This window comes from Pristiophorus japonicus, chromosome 12 (genome assembly GCF_044704955.1).
Source record: "Pristiophorus japonicus isolate sPriJap1 chromosome 12, sPriJap1.hap1, whole genome shotgun sequence".
In the NCBI taxonomy this organism is placed as follows: Eukaryota; Metazoa; Chordata; class Chondrichthyes; family Pristiophoridae; genus Pristiophorus; species Pristiophorus japonicus.
The window spans coordinates 175,921,096-175,937,294 of NC_091988.1; the positions used below are offsets into that span (position 1 = coordinate 175,921,096).

General features: G+C 45.1%; 1 protein-coding gene across 3 annotated transcripts in view; it reads left to right on the plus strand.

The window, feature by feature from the left end:
* Nucleotides 1-2,587: 2,587 nt before the first annotated feature.
* hck (HCK proto-oncogene, Src family tyrosine kinase) overlaps nt 2,588-16,199 on the plus strand; it is a 104,147-nt gene continuing 90,535 nt past the window's right edge. For all 3 annotated transcript variants that reach the window (XM_070896192.1, XM_070896189.1, XM_070896193.1), the window contains exon 1: nt 2,588-2,784. The gene's annotated coding sequence lies outside the window, so the exon portion shown is untranslated. The remainder of the gene's footprint in view (nt 2,785-16,199) is intronic.

Sequence of the window (16,199 nt, forward strand, 5' to 3'; positions counted from 1 at the left end):
TAAACACTCAAGGCGTGTAAACAAAGCTTGACCGCGACACTTTGGTGGTTTTGTTATTCCCAGGGATGACTGCGTTTTCATACATGGCCCCTGGGGAGTTTGCAGGGCAGGTTTCTTTGTTTTACGGTTAAGACTGAAATGAGACTCAATGTACAATTACTGCTGTAACCTTAAGTACATATATGTATATTGCTGTCGTATATTGTAACCTGTTGGATTCTGTGTTTTGTACCGCGTTAAAAGGAATTACGATATATATCGACGGGATCAGTTTAGAGTTAAACTGGGAAAAGTTGGGCAATTTGGGAGACCTAGGGTTTTCTCACCACCCTGAACTTTGACACACTCGAGTGGTGTCTGACTGTGTCAGATGGGGGATTATGTAGGGGAGGACGAAAACCTCCTCATTTTACCCAGAAGGAAAAGGGCTGTGGGATCAGTCTGTGCTGTGAATTGAAACCGATAGTTTGACCTTGGCAGAGCAGTGATTGGACGGGGGAGGACACCGGAGGGCCAATGGTGAGACAGAGTCAGCCCGAAGCATGGGGCTTTCAAGCCAATGGGAGAGCACTTGCTCGAAAACTGTGGGACTGACTCACAGCCATTATCGGACTATTGTCTTCCCCATGTTTACACTATGGAAGGAAATTATGCAGATCTTCAGAAAACTAGGGAACCCAAAACAAACCAAGGACCTACACAATGGCTACAGGAGGCCAACCCAATTAACACCTACTCAAACCCTGAGTAGGTTAACATCAGTGGAAAAAACCCGCAATAATCTAAAACTGCTGCATTTTTCAAAATCACAAAGCCCACCAATGGGAAGAATCGATTTCAGCAGGAGAGGCGGACTGGATAATCTGGCTATAAAAAGGGGTTTCTGACGTAGTGTGGGTGGTTCCCTGCCCTCGTCATCCAACAACCAGCAAGACTCTCAACACTGAAGGAAAACCAGTGTCCGAAGATAGAAGAAACAAACCACTAGACTGCATAAGGCACAGAAGTGAGTATAACCTCTGGTCCCCAGAACTCCCAACTTAGTTAGGCCAGGAAAGGTGGGAGGTTGGGCATTGTACTGCTAAACTTGTGTAAAGATTTTCGTTGTGTCTGTCTAGTGGGATTTAGGGGGATTGTTTTGTTGGTGTATTGCTGTTTGTTGAGATACACCTTGTCAAATAAATTGGAAGCCTAAGTTCCTCTTGGAATCACCTTGTCTCAGTTCTATTGTATTACATCTCCTGATCGTGAGTCTTATGTCAGAACATTGTAAGGGAAGCTAGGAGCGCCTTGAAAACACTCAACTGTGTGTCACAGGCTAGGGAAGAAGGGGTTAGGAGTGTTTGACACTCACAGGTGCCTCACAGGCTAGGCATAAGCTGTGGGGACGCACGAGTCTCAAAACCCCCTTCATAAGCTGTGGACACAGCCTCTCCAGGGGTGCTCTTGCAGCACTTAGGGTACCTCACAGGCCAGGCATAAGCTGTGTGGGCAGAAGCCCAGAGAGAGACACCCAAGGCACAACAACACTCCCAGAGAACCCCTTACAGTTGAGGCTAGCTCATTGAATGTATTCAAGTCACAGATAGATGGATTTTTAACCAATAAGGGAATTAAGGGTTATGGGCAGCGGGCGGGTAAGTGGAGCTGAGTCCATGGCCAGATCAGCCATGATCTTGTTGAATGGAGGAGCAGGCTCAAGGGGCTAGATGGCCTACTCCTGTTCCTAATTCTTATGTTCTTATGTTGGTAGTAGGTTTCAGGGCTTGGTCTTCGAACACTCTTTTCCTCAGGCGGCCGAAGGCTGCACTGGCGCACTGGAGGCGGTGTTGAATCTCCGCATCAATGTCTGCCTTTGTTGACAAAAGGCTCCCGAGGTATGAGAAGTGTCCTTTAGTTACTGACACACCCGCCAGAGGTTCTCATTTTCTCTTCGCAAAACCCCTGTGCAAGCAAAGCAGGCAGTTGGAACTCCTGGGGGCACCTCGCTAAATGCTGCCAAATACAAGTCTAGGCTAAAGTAGGATCCCTGGGGATGGTCTCTTCGCCGGCTTGACCTTGTTCAGAGCCCTGGGCTATGGCCAGATGGCCACTAAACATGACCTTTCGCAATTAGTGGGCACTGCCGGAAATTAATGGCGGTATACTGTCGACCATTCCAAGGTGTAAATACTGGGATTTCTTCCCCCAGTTCAAGAAGGTTGGTTTGAGACGTATTCGTTTCACTCTCCCGAGAGGAGCATTCTTGAAGATGGACCGGTGACCCACCTAAAAATAATGAGAAAATAAACAGTCAGCGAGAAACATCTCTCCAGAGCTCAAAACGATTGCTAAGAATTAAACCAAAGCGCAGCGACAGATAGAGCGACGAAAATAATCTGGGCTTTCGCTGCTTGCCTGGATGGGCCATATTTCCGTTTCTAATCATAGTTGGTTAGTTTTCTGGTAGCCCAGGCTGAAGCTGAGTTGAGTGTGTCCGAAACACCGCCCACTGAATGCTCGCTGCTTCCCCCGAGCACCAATTAACAGCTCGAGGGGAGGTAACTTCCCAGCCGAGCGCCTCACAAGCTCAGCCAGATACCAGGAAATAGGTCACACAATGTAATAAGTGACCAGGCAACTATTCGCAGTCTGCAGCCCTAATACCTGCGGTAACTATGGGACTTTACATTGCTGTCTGACCGGGGGCAAGAAAGCATCGAGTCGACTTCTTCTTTTGGAGATTTGTTTTTTTTTTACACTTAGAGCTTATACGGTGCCGTGATTTCCAGGAGAAAGAAAAAGGTACGTGTCAGGGTTTAATTCCGACTTTCGCAGACGCTGCATGAGACTGCAACTGAATTGGGATCTTTGACTTCCAGTGACACCAAGGCTAAGGATTGTGTGCCTGGCTCCGAGCTGTGCGGGTAAATGCTCACCGCTGGTGGGACGGCGATCTGTGGCTGCTGGGGATCAGTTCGTTTCGCTCTGTGGGCTACTTCCGCACTGAGGGCGAGATTCTCTGTTCGCCGGATCGTTTAAAAACATTTTTTTTAAATTAAATTCAACAAAAATACGCGTGTGTCGATTGTAGGCTTGTTGGAAAAGAAACCGGTGAGATTTGAGGAACTAGAATATCATCTCAAGTGATCTAAAGGGCGTTATCACACCGAACTCGGGCGTTGGTAGAATCACAGCATAGTTACAGCACAGAGGGAGGCCATTCGGCCCAACGAGTCTCTGCAGGCTCTGTGCAAGAGCACTTCAGCTAGTCCCACTCCCTGCCCTTTCCCGTAGCCCTGCATTTTTTTTCCCCTCGGGTAATTATCCAGCTCCCTTTTGAAAGCCATGATCAAATCTGCCTCCACCACCCTTTCAGGCAGTGCATTCCAGATGCTAACCACGCGCTGCATTTAAAAAAAAGTTTTTCCTCATGTCGCCTTTGGTTCTTCTACCAATCACTTTAAAGGAAGTATAATGTAGGGAAATGTGAGAGTATTCCCTTTGGTCGGAAGAATAAAAAAAACAGAATATTTTTTAAATGGTGCGATACTTTTAAATGTTGGTGTTCAGCGAGATTTGGGTATCCCTGTGCAAGAAAGCTAGCATGCAGGTACAGCAAGCAATAAGGAAGGCAAATGGCATGTTGTCCTTTATTGCAACAGGGTTGGAATATGATTAAGGAAGTCTTGCTACAATTGTATAGGGCCTTGGTGAGACCACACCTGGAGTACTGTGCACAGTTTTGGTCTCCTTATCTAAGGATGGATATACTTGCCCTGGAGGCGGTGCAACGAAGCTTCACTAGATTGATTCCTAGGATGAGAGGGTTGTCTTACAATGAGAGATTGTATAGAATGGGCCGAAACTCTTTAGAAGAATGAGAGGTACCCGAATTGAAACATACAAGATTCTGAGGGGGATAGACAGCGTAGATGCTGAGGGGTTGGTTCCCCTGGCTCGAGTGTCTAGAACTAGGGGGCATAATCTCAGGTTAAGGGGTGGGCCATTTCAGATAGAGATGAGGAATTTCTTCACACAGAGGGTTGTGAATCTTTGGCATTCTCTGCTCCAGAGAGCTGTGGATACTGAGTCTATATTCAAGGCTGAGATAGATATTTTGGGGGCCAAAATTGCCCTTTTGTACAAGGCTCGTTCGCACCTCTGGCCAGCGTGAACAGTATGTTAACTGGTTTGCACTCGGGGGCACGCAGCCGAAGCGACCGGCCAGAATTGCCCCCGGGATGCCGCTGGCGAAAGCGGCTCTGTGCCGCGCCCCGTAATTGGCGCCCCGGACGGCAGCGTGCATCATCTCCGTGCCGCTAACCCCTTATCGCGCTGTGCGAACCCCTTTGCGCCCCTTAGGGGGAAATTGCCCCATAGAAGTGCTGTCGCCGCCGGATGATGCCATCGACAGCTTCATGGGGCGCGAGCTGTCGGTGGATGGGGCGCTGTGGCCTCCTTTTAAAGAGGAGGGCCAAGCGCTGTGGCCACCATTTTAATTTAATTGTCGGCGAACCCTGGAGTCGGCCCGACAATTGCGGCCGCTGGTTCGACCGGGCCACCAACAGGCAGCTGCATCACCTCTTGGATGCCACTGGCCCGGCCGAAACCCACCTTGGTGGCCCAGTGGGCACCACGGAGCCGGCTGTAGGCTTCGCAGCGTCTCTCCCCTTTTGAGAGAGGGACGGCCATTGCGATGAGTCAGTATCGCCCCGAGAGCGCCCGCATCATTTTCAAAACTTCAAGTGCCCAATTCTGGGGCTCCTGCGTGCTGTTGCTGCCAAGTGATTGAAAAATCTGACCATTCAAATTATACATCCCAAACCCAGCACGGGGCAATTTTGCCCCCTTGGCGTCTCGGAGAGTCAAAGGATATGGGGATCAGGCGACAAAGTGGAGTTAAGATCGATGATCAGCCATCATCATCATTATCATCATCATGATCATCATCATCATAGGCAGTTCCTCAGAATCGAGGAAGACTTGCTTCCACTCTAAGCATGAGTTCTTAGGTGGGTGAACAGTCCAATACGAGAACCACAGTCCCTGTCACAGGTGGGGCAGATAGTTGTTGAGGGAAGGGGTGGTTGGGGACAGGTTTGCCGCACGCTCTTTTCGCTGCCTGTGCTTGATTTCTGCAAGCTCTCGGCGATGAGACTCGAAGTGCACTTCCTTCACTTAGGGCGGTCTTTAGCCAGGGTCTCCCAGGTGTCAGTGGGGATGTTGTATTTTATCAGGGGGGCTTTGAGGGTGTCCTTGTAACATTTCCTCTGCCCACCTTTGGCTCGTTTGCCGTGAAGGAGTTCCGAGTAGAGTGCTTGCTTTGGGAGTCTTGTGTCTGGCACGCGAACAGTGTGGCCTGCCCAGCGGAGCTGATCAAGTGTGGTCAGTGCTTCAATGCTGGGGATGTTGGCCTGGTCGAGGACGCTAACTTTGGTGTGTCTGTCTTCCCAGGGGATTTGCAGGATCTTGCAGAGACATTGTTGGTGGTATTTCTCCAGCGACTAGAGGTGTCTACTGTATATTGTCCATGTCTCTGAGCCATACAGGAGGTGGGTATTACTACAGCCCAGTAGACCATGGCAGATGATCAGCCATGATCTTATTGAATGGCGGAGCAGGCTTGAAGGGCCGTATGGCCAACTCCTGCTCCTATTTCTTATGTTCTTAAATCGGTGTCCTCTGGTTCTCAATCTTTCTGCCCACGGGAACAGTTTCTATCTACTCTGTCTACATTCCTCATGATTTTGAACACTTCCTAAAGAATCTCCTCTCAATCTTCTCAATCTAAGGAGAACTAACCCAGCTTCCTCAATCTATCCATGTAACTGAAGTCCCTCATCCCTGGAACCATTCTTGTAAACCTTTCTGCACCCTCTCTAAGGCCTTCACGTCCTTCCTAAAGTGTAGTGTCCAGAAATGTTCATTATCACAAGAATATTGTGTGGAGTAGATTCCCAATTTTGACTAACAACGTGAACTTAAATATGCAGCAGTGACTTTCAAGATTTATGGGGTGGATGGGTGGGGGTGGAGGGCTGCAAATATAATGGGACATTTCTGGAGATGTCCTGGACCCTCTAGGATTGAGGACCTGGGTTACGAGACCTGTGACCTATAACATTTGTCTGATGTGGAGCAGCATTACACTGCTTAAAGTTACCAATGATATCTTGTGTGACTGTGATCATAGTTAGTCGTTGCTCCTCGTTATCCTTGTCCTCTCTTGTTGTCAGCTGTAGCTCCGTTGGTATCACCCTCGCCCCTGAATCAGAAGGTTGTGGGCTCAAGTCACACTACAGAGACTTGAGCACCAAAATCTAGGCTGACACTCCAGTGCAGCGCTGAGGGAGTGCTGCACTATTGGAGGTGCCGTCTTTCGGATGAGACGTTAAACCGAGGTCCCGTCTGCTCTCTCAGGTGGATGTAAAAGATCCCATGGCACTATTTCGAAGAAGAGCAGGGGAGTTATCCCCAGTGTCCTGGCCAATATCTATCTCTCAATCAATATCACTCAAACAGTTTATCTGGTCATTATCATAAGTTGGCGGAGTACAGCTAGCCGCATATGCCTACTCAACCGAGACAAGACAAGGCTTCCATACTTGGCCAATCGATTCTCCAATTAAAGCTTAGCTTTAAATTGTCAGATACCAGGAAATAGGGCACACAGTAACTAAGCAGCTCTTTCAACTTTCCAATCTTAATACGTGTGATAACGTTGGAGCAATGTACTATTGTATGACCTGAGGTTGGTTGGGGGAAGCGGTGGGTAGTGGAGAAAGCTCCACACTTTGAACCAATTGTTCAAATAATTTTACTTGGAGCTTGCTGAGGTGAAGGGTGGAAGAAGGTAGGTGTCTGGGTTTAATTCCAACTTTCACAAAGCTGCATGAAATGGTCCAAGAAACTAATGTTTTTTTTAAAGTGAGAATTAAGGAACTAGAGTTGGATCTCCAAGCGATCTAAAAGGCTTTATCTCCTCAAACTGGGGTGTCTATTGTCGAATAGAGCAGTTCCTGGATTCTGACTTACTATCAGAACTTCCATTTACAAAGGGATTTTCCAACTCTTCCTGGGGAGGGAGTAGAAAGAACCCCTGCAAACTTTGGCACATTCCGAGGAACCTGCAGAAATGCTAAAATTCTTAACGTTCAAAAGAGAGTGTCGGCTATCTAAAGGAAAACCGTGCTATCGCAGAAAGTGTGCGTTTTTATTAATTGCCTGGAACTTTCTGGAGCGGAGCATCCCGTGGCGTGCCTAGTTAGACTTATTCCGCTCAATTTTTTTTTTTGCCTTGTAAGTTGCTAGAAGTGCAACAAGGGTGAATTGCGGGACTGAAAGTGTGTCTCCTTAACCAGTGAGATTAAAGGATTGAGAAATAAACAGAGGAAGGACTGAGAAGGAGGGTGAATAGTGAGTGAATTCATTGTCAAATAAGGAACCGAAAGAGAAATTGAGGGCGAAAGAGAAAGTAAGAAAATATTTTTTTAATTTTTAAAATCTCCAACAACAATTCTCAACCTGAAGGACTGACACTCCACACTTTTAATTGTTCACATTCTGGGCCAGAGAGCTTGACTGGAAGGTATTAATAATTATTACATCATTAAGAGGGTGTTAATTACTAGTCTTAACTTTCTGTGGTGAGTTTAATGGCCAATTAATGTGAAAATGTCGCAACATCATGAAACTCACTGGGAGGTAAAGGGTAAATCCTGTTTTCGTGAACTAATAGCGCTGCAGTACAAATCGTCCAGCAACTTGTGGCAGTTGGCAATTCACGGGGCATCATTTCCTCGGCACAAGTTGCTGATCACTTTTCGTGCGTGTATCATTAACAGCCATTATTTTTTCAGCAAATTCTAGCCCTATATGTAATATAGAAGTACTGTAACCTGTTCATAAGCACAAATACAGAAATCTGATAGCTGCAAGGCTTGAGGACTCCAGTTTTGAACACTGTGAACATTAAGGGTGTAATTCTAACCTAACTTGCCTGGTGGAAAACTGACAGGGTGGGATCAGACACCCATTCTACACCCCATCTGATTTTACTTTCCATTAGCTTCAATGATAATTGGGCAGTGTGTAAAATAGGCATCCAATCCAATCCTGTCAGTTTCTCACCGGGCGGCTTAGATTAAAATTCTCCCCCGCCAGTGCCTGATGTACAGCCCTGAGTCTGCACTTGTCAAAGTTACCAGTGACACCCTGTGTAACTGCAGCTGCAGCTCATTCTCCCTCCTTCTCATTTTCGACCTCTCTGCTGCCTTCAATACTTTCAATCATTTGAGTGTCCTTGAGCGCATCTCTTCCATGGTCCACCTTACTGCCACTGCTTTTTCCTGGTTCCAGTCCAACATTTCATATTGTAGACATTACATCACTTCCAAAGATGTCTCCTTGTTTGCCTGCACACTCATCCCTAATGTACCCCAGGAGTCCATCCTTTGCCCTGCTTTTCACCATTTGTGCACAACTGCTTTGCAACGGTATATGGAAACATGGCCAGTTTTCACATTAACATCAATGACGCTCTGCTCTACTTCTCTGTTGTCACCCCTGTCATTGCCAACCTCCACTGGCTTCCCATCTCCCAGAGAATCAACTTTCAAGATTGTTATCACCATCAAATCCATCCATGGCCTCAGCCTTTCCTACCTCCACTTTTTTAACACTGGCCTACTTAACCTCTCTTCCATCAGAAGCTACACTGCCCTTGTCCTCTGGAATTCCCTCCCTTTCTTCAAAGGCCTCCTTATGTCTCTTTTTTTAAATGTACCTTTGCCTGCTTCTGACCCTTTAATTTTTCACCCTCCTGCTTGGTAATACTCTTGCTATCCACTGCCCTGTAAAATACTCAGATGTATTTTTGTACGTAATGAGTGCTATAGAAATGTTAATTACCGATGATCATTTATGCCCTCTAGTTGAGAGCATGTTAATTCTCATTCTGGGAGTGTAGAAGTTGGGGGGATATCTGAATCGTGCAGTGGCAATTTATAGTTTCCCGTCTTTCTTGAGAAAATTATGGAAAATCATGTCGGAATTACAAGCCCACCCCTATTTTTGGCACTCCGAAAGTGTGCCAACTTCCTGCGTAAAACACAGTGCTTAAAGAAGGAGGATGCTATGGGGATCAGTACATTCTGACAGTAGTGTTTTCTGTAAATCTTTTTTTTATGCTAAATTGCAATTTAAAAGGATACCACATTTGTGTAGCCAGGAAGACAACCCTTTTGTGAATAAGGAACTGAAGCAGATGCACTCTGATGACCTCAGTAAAGGAGATGCTTGTGTAGCACGCACAATACCCAACAATGACAGCAGTTGATCAATTCCTATACTAACTATAGGCAGCTTTTTATTGCTATATAATAAAAAACATCAATCCTTGCCAAGTGTTTTTTTTAAAGAGAAATGAGGTCAGTTTGTATGAAAATAACTAGAGTTCGCAACATGATTGGCTAAACAGCATAGCACAGTCCTTGAATCATAGAAATTTACACCACGGAAGGAGGCCATTATTTATCTGGCCTGCTAATTTCAGAGATCTGTGGACATGTACTCTGTAAGGGGTGGTTTGCAGGGAGTCAGCTTTCCCTTCTGACCTTATATGAGCGGTTCCGAATCGCTCCCACACCCTTGGTTCTAGACACTGGAATTATGAAGGGACTGTGACAGACTTGGACAGACAATCGGTTTCAAGGTAGGAAGCCAGTATGGCTTTATTGTGTTTAAAAAGAAGTAAAAGGCACACCTTTTAATAACACACACAGACCAATACACACTGAGGGGTACAACACATTGAATAAAATGTCAAATTACAGCCTGTGGGGAAAAGAATACAGCTTTAACTCTAAATGGGGTAAAGAGGAGAATGCAGATACATTTACATAAGTTATCCCAGCCCCCCCCCCACCCTCCAAATTCCCCTGACTAACTAAGTTATAGCTCTGGGGGTTGAGGGGCTATGTTCACCAATCCCTTTAGACAGTTGCCGGTGAATCACGGTTTCGGGGTTCGCTGCACTTGGCCTTCTAGGCGAGCCGTACCCCGGACGGAGGAGAGGACTTTGGACTGCTTAATCTTCGGTTGGGGTGCATCCGTTGATGCGCTAAGTTGCGTTTTGGATGTATGGGGCAAGTACCCACTTTCTTTGGTTAGGAATAGTTTTAGTTAGTCCCTTTTGGTAATTTCTCCCCCGTTGGGTCGTTCAGAAGTAGATTGTAGAGTGGTTGTCAATTTGGTTGCTGACAACCTTCCATTTTGTGGGCCTCGTGCTCGGTCAGTTCTTGATGAGTTCTGGTAGTTTCCTTTACTATTCCATTTCTTCACTGTAGAGGAAGCAGGCTGCTTGTGTCTGTGTCTGTGTCTGTGTTCCCGTCTGAGTCCTTCTTCGAGTCTGTGCGAGTTCCAGTCTGTGTTCTGCTAGTTTTTCCTTGTAAAACTGGGGGATAGATATATCCCCCAAAAAAAGTTCCGTTATCTCCCATCAAATCTCTTGGGCTCTGTTTAAACTGTTCTGTCCATTGATTTTCAAATGTCTCCTTTGTCAGCAGTAACTCGATTAGGGTGTGAGAATGTGCTATCGCTGGTTTTGCATTGTTTTAGGGTTGTCCAGTTTCCTGACCATGATTTCCATTGTGCTTGTTTGGGTAATTCAATTATCTCTTCGGGGGTGAATTGCTTCAGAGGTTAGCCCCACCTCCTGTATTTGGTAACTCTTTTTCGCAGCCAAAATGTTGTAGAATCTTAAAATTGATATGCTCCTTCCCATAGATGTTTAGGGGATCTCAAGCTTCTGTAAGTTAGGTCCATTTTGAATTCCCTTTCCAATGTGTCCAAACACTGGGGGGGTGGTCTCCATGAATGCATTCCCTTTTATCCCCCGCAGGCTTCGTCTGCCCCTTTAAACTCATTTTAAAAGCCCAGAAAGGGATTCTTCTCTGCAGGGGAAAGGTACCTGGAATCTTTGCGAGATATTGGTAAATTCTACAACTCCAAGGTCCCTTTGTTCCTCTACACTTCTCGGTGTTCTACCATTTAATGTGTATTCACTTGTTAGCCCTCCCCAAATGCATCACCTCCCACTTCTTCGAATTGAATTCTATTTGCAACTCTTCTACCCACCTGACCAGTTCATTGATATCAACCGCACAGCCAATTTTTGTGTCATCTGCAAACATCTTAATCATACCCGGTACCTTCAAGTCTAAATCATTGCTATATACCACAAAAAGCAGGGGACCTAGTACTGAGCCCTGCAGAACCCCACTCTAAACAGTGGAAGGCTATCAACCATTACCCTTTGCTTCCTGCCTCTGAGCCAATTTTTGATCCAACTTGCCACATTATCTTGGATCCCATGGGCTTTTACTTTTGTGACCAGTCTGCCATGTGGGACCTTATCAAAAGCCTTCTAATATCCATATATACTACATCACATGCACTACTCTCATCAACCCTCTTTGTTACCTTCTCTCAAAATTCAATCAAATTAGTCAGACACGATCTCCCCTTAACAAATCCATGCTGACTGTCCTTGTTTAATCTGTGTCTTTCTGAATGAAGATTTATTCTGTCCTTCAGAATTTTTTCCAATAATTTTCCCACCACTGAGGTTAGGCAGACTGGCCTGTAATTACTTGGTCTATCCCTGTCTCCCTTTTTTAAACAATGGTACAAAGTTAGCAGTCCTCTGGCACCACACCTGTAGCCAGAGAAGATTGGAAAATGATGGTCAGAGCCTCTATTTCCTCTTTTGCTTCACTTAACAGCCTGGGATACATTTCATCTGGTCCTGGGGATTTATCCACTTTCAAAGCTGCTAAAGCCCTTAATACTTCCTCTCTCTCTCTCTTTATTTCATCTAATATTTCACACTCCTCCCTGATAGCAATGTCTGCATCGCCTCTCTCTTTTGTAAAAACAAAGTATTCATTAAGAACCATACCCACATCTTCCGCCTCCACAAATTACTTTTGTGGTCTCTAATAGGCCCTACTCTTACTTTAGTTATCCTCTTGCTCAATGTATTTATAAAACATCTTTGGGTTTTCCTTGATTTTATTTGCCCAAAATTTTTCATGCTCTCTCTTTGCTTTCCTAATTTTCTTTTTAATTGCACCCCTGGACTTTCTATACTCCTAGGGCTTCTGCAGTATTGAGCCCTTGGTATCTGTCATAAGCCTCCCTTTTTTTCTTTATCCTACCCTGTAGGTCCCTTGACATCCAGGGGGCTCTCAATTTGTTAGTCCCACCCTTTTTCTTCAAGAGGAAATACTTGCTCTGAACCCTCAAGATTTCTTCCTTGAATGCCTCCCACTGCTCTGACACTGATTTACCTTCAAGTAGCTGCTTCCAGTCCACTTTGGCTAAATCACATCTCGCCCCAATTGAGAACTTTTATTCCTGGTCTATCTTTGTCCTTTTCCATAACTACCTGAAATCTAATTGAATTATGATCACTAGCACCAAAATGCTCTTCTACTGATATCCCTTCCACTTGCCCAGCTTCATTCCCTAAATCTAAGTCGAGAACCATCCCTCCCTTGCTGGGCTTGCTACATTACATATTGACTAAAAAAGTTCTCCTGAATGCATTTTAGGAATTCTGCACCTTCTTATACCTTTGACACTAATTCTATCCCAGAGTATATTAGGGTAGTTGAAATCCCCTACTATTACTGCCCTATAGTATTTGCACTTCTCAGAAATTTGCCATATATTTGCTCTTCTATCTCCCTCTGACTGGGGGTCTAAAGTACACTCCCAGCTGTGTGATCATCCTTTTTTTGTTCTTCAATTCAAGCCAAATGGCCTCATTTGATGATCTTTCTAACACATCATCCCTCTTCACAGCTGTAATTGAACTGTGATGTTGACGAATGTGGCACAGTCCTTAAAATACATTAATTTCACATAAAGTATTTTGTGTGTTAAATTCCATTTGACAATTTCAGCAAAAGTTTCAAACTCAAATAGTTTTATATCTCCTTGGCTCAGTGGTAGCACTCTTTCTTCTGAATCAGAAGGTTGTGGGTTCAAGACCCACCCCAGAGACGCGCACGTGTCAGCACCTGACAATTCAGTGCAACACTGAGGGATTGCCGCACTTTCCAAGTATTGTCTTTCTAATGAGATATTAAAATGAGGGCCTGACTGCTCTCTCTCGGGTAGATGTAAAAAAAATCCCATAGCATTATTCAACGAAGAGAAGGGGAGTTCTCCTGGTGATCTGACCGATATTTATCCCTCAACCTCCCCATCACTGAAACAGATTATCTAGCCATTGCTGTTTATGGGACCTTCCTGTATGCAAATTATCTGCCATGATTCCCTACATTACAACAGTGATGACTCTCAAGTATTTCAGTGTTAATAAAGTGCTTTAGAATGTCCAGTGACCATGAAAGGCACTATATAAATGCAAGTTTGTTCTTGTGTTTAGTGTATAATGAACTATCAGTGTCCCTGCTGATTTTGTTCCATTTCAGTTTGGTACCCTGTTGTATTATGGAGATAGCAGCATTAATATATTACCCATCTGAGAACAGACCTTGACATGTGGAATACTTGATTCTGTGGGAAGTAAAATATTCTAGTTCTAACTGGTGTAGTTTGTAGAATGAGGGGAGGTGTTAGGTGAGGACATACTGCACATAGCACAGTTAAATTAGTCCTGAACTGGCACTGATAAGATCTTGAGAAAGAGGGAATACTGCTGTCATGATGCAGTTTTGGGACTGGAGCCATGCCACTATCAGCAAAAATCTGGTTCGAAGGCATAACATCCCTATTATCCATGCTGTCTCCTGTTTCTTGATGCGACCATCAACAGGACCACCAGGATACTGATTTTTGTGGTATATTTCAATCATGCCGTTTGGCGGCCCGTTATAGAGATGTAATGCTCTTAAAACCTTCTTGAAAGTTCAATCTTTTTTTAATGTGTAGGCTATCCTAGAAATCATTTTTTGCATAATTTGTATAACCCCATCATAAAGACCATCTACTTCCAGCTCCGAAACATCGCATGTCACTGCCCCTGTCTCAGCTCATGTGCTGCTGCAACCCTCATTCCTGCCTTTTGTTCCCTCCAGACTCGGCTTCTCCAATGCTCTCATGGCCAGCCTCCCATCTTTCACTCTCCATAAACTTGAGCTCATTTAAAACTCTGCTGCCTTTATCCTGGCACCACCAATCAGCAAGGGCAAATTCAGGTGTCGGATTGTGAGTTGCTGCTGGATTTACACCTGAACAATAGGCACAAATGCGGCTAGCTATTTGGCCTATATAACTGTTCCTTCCATAGAAATGTATGAGCGCATCCTGCCCCCCCCCCCCCAATCATAAATTAACTGCCTTTTCTGTTTTTGCCTCCACTGATCACTTTTTTTTTAAAGAAGTGTTTGAATTTGTCTTTTATTGTTTTGTTCCTATGTTTCCTTCTCCTGCACTGCTACACAGGATTAACCTTTTCTATTCTGCTTGTGTACCTCTAAGATCTCTGCTCATTTTCTTCCTTTCGAATATGAGGGGTGCAAGTTTTCTTTGCAGCTCCAGTTTTCTGACACCCCCTTTGGCATCTTTCTCCATTTTGGGCATCTGTTATTTGAAAAAAAAAACCCCCGTGCTAATGATTTTCATATACACTAATACATTTCATGAATCACAATAGTGTTATCTTTGGAACAAATTGCCTGCTCATGCAGTGGATGCAGATTCGCTGTAAATGTTCAAAAAGGAGCTGGACAAATTCCTGGAAGAGGCTAATATCATGTTCTAAATATACGCAGTCTAGTCCTTTTCATAATGTTAATACTTCAATCAAGTCTCTGCCTTTCTAGCGTAACCGCAGCAAAATTGCAGTTGGTTCCTATAATTAGTCTTCATTCTCTGTGCTAAACATCAGCCAGGATTCCTGCTTCTAATCCCTATGCAGTAATGTCTGATAGAAAGTAGATCTCTAATTGTACAGGGTTGGGCTTGGTTATAATGTTATCCACAGTCAAATAGGCTACAGACACTAGGGCCAAACTTACGGGGTCCCTGCTCTGCTCCCAGATGGTTATGGAGCAGGACATCCAGCTGCCTGCAGCAGAGAATGCGGATCTCATCTCAAATCTCAAGGATGGCATCGTTTAACTAACTAGGGTGGACAGGATGTGCATGTATAAGTGCAGCAGAGGCACCCTCTCCGTCTGCCTGATGGGAAATCAGAATGGCAGCCTACCATGGGTGGCAGAGGTCCTAATAGGCCAAAGAAACTTTAAAAATTGTTCACACTTTCCCCAAGGGAAAATGGGAGTCTCTGTTCGAAAATAATCAAGGTTCTGGGAATCAACTACCATTGCTGAAAAATCTTTTGGAAACCTTTCTGGGCTCTTACTAAGCCTCCTATGCCTGCTGTTATTTGGTGTGGCTTCTGACGAGCTTGTGGAGAGTGTAATGGGCAGAATTCCCACTGCCTAAGCTGCCGCACGAAGGATTGTGACATGGGCAAGGTACTGAAAATATATCAGCATTGATGGAACTATACCTTAGCATGGTTAGCATGTTGGAAGAAACTCTAACAACTGTCAGCAGAATGTGGTGAATGAATGTCTCCATTGACCTCAAACTGCTCCACGTGATGTTAAGCAACCACTGAGCGCACTGGATACAGCAAAGGCTAATGGGGCCCCAACAACATCCCGGCTGTTGTGTGCCAGAGCTACCTGTGCCTCTAGCCAAGCTGTTCCAGTACAGCTACAACACTGGCATCTATCCGACAATGTGGAAAATTGCCCAGGTATGTCCTGTCGACAAAAAGCAGGACAAATCCAATCCGCCCCATCAGTCTACTCTCAATCATCAGCAAAGTGATGGAAAGTATCGTCAACAGTGCTATCAAGCAGCACTTACTCATCAAAAACCTGCTCACCGATGCCCAGTTTGGGTTCCGCCAGGACCACTCCGTTCCTCACCTCATTACAACCTTGGTCCAAACATGGACAAAAGAGCTGAATTCCAGAGATGAGGAGAAGGTGACTGCCCTTGACATCAAGGAAGCATTTGACCGAGTGTGGCACTAAAGATAATGTGAATCGGGGGGGAAAGCTCTCCACTGACTGGAGTCATACCTAGCACAAAGGAAGATGATTGTGGTCATTGGAGGTCAATCACCACAGCTCCAGGACATCGCTGCAGGAGTTCCTCAAGGCAATGTC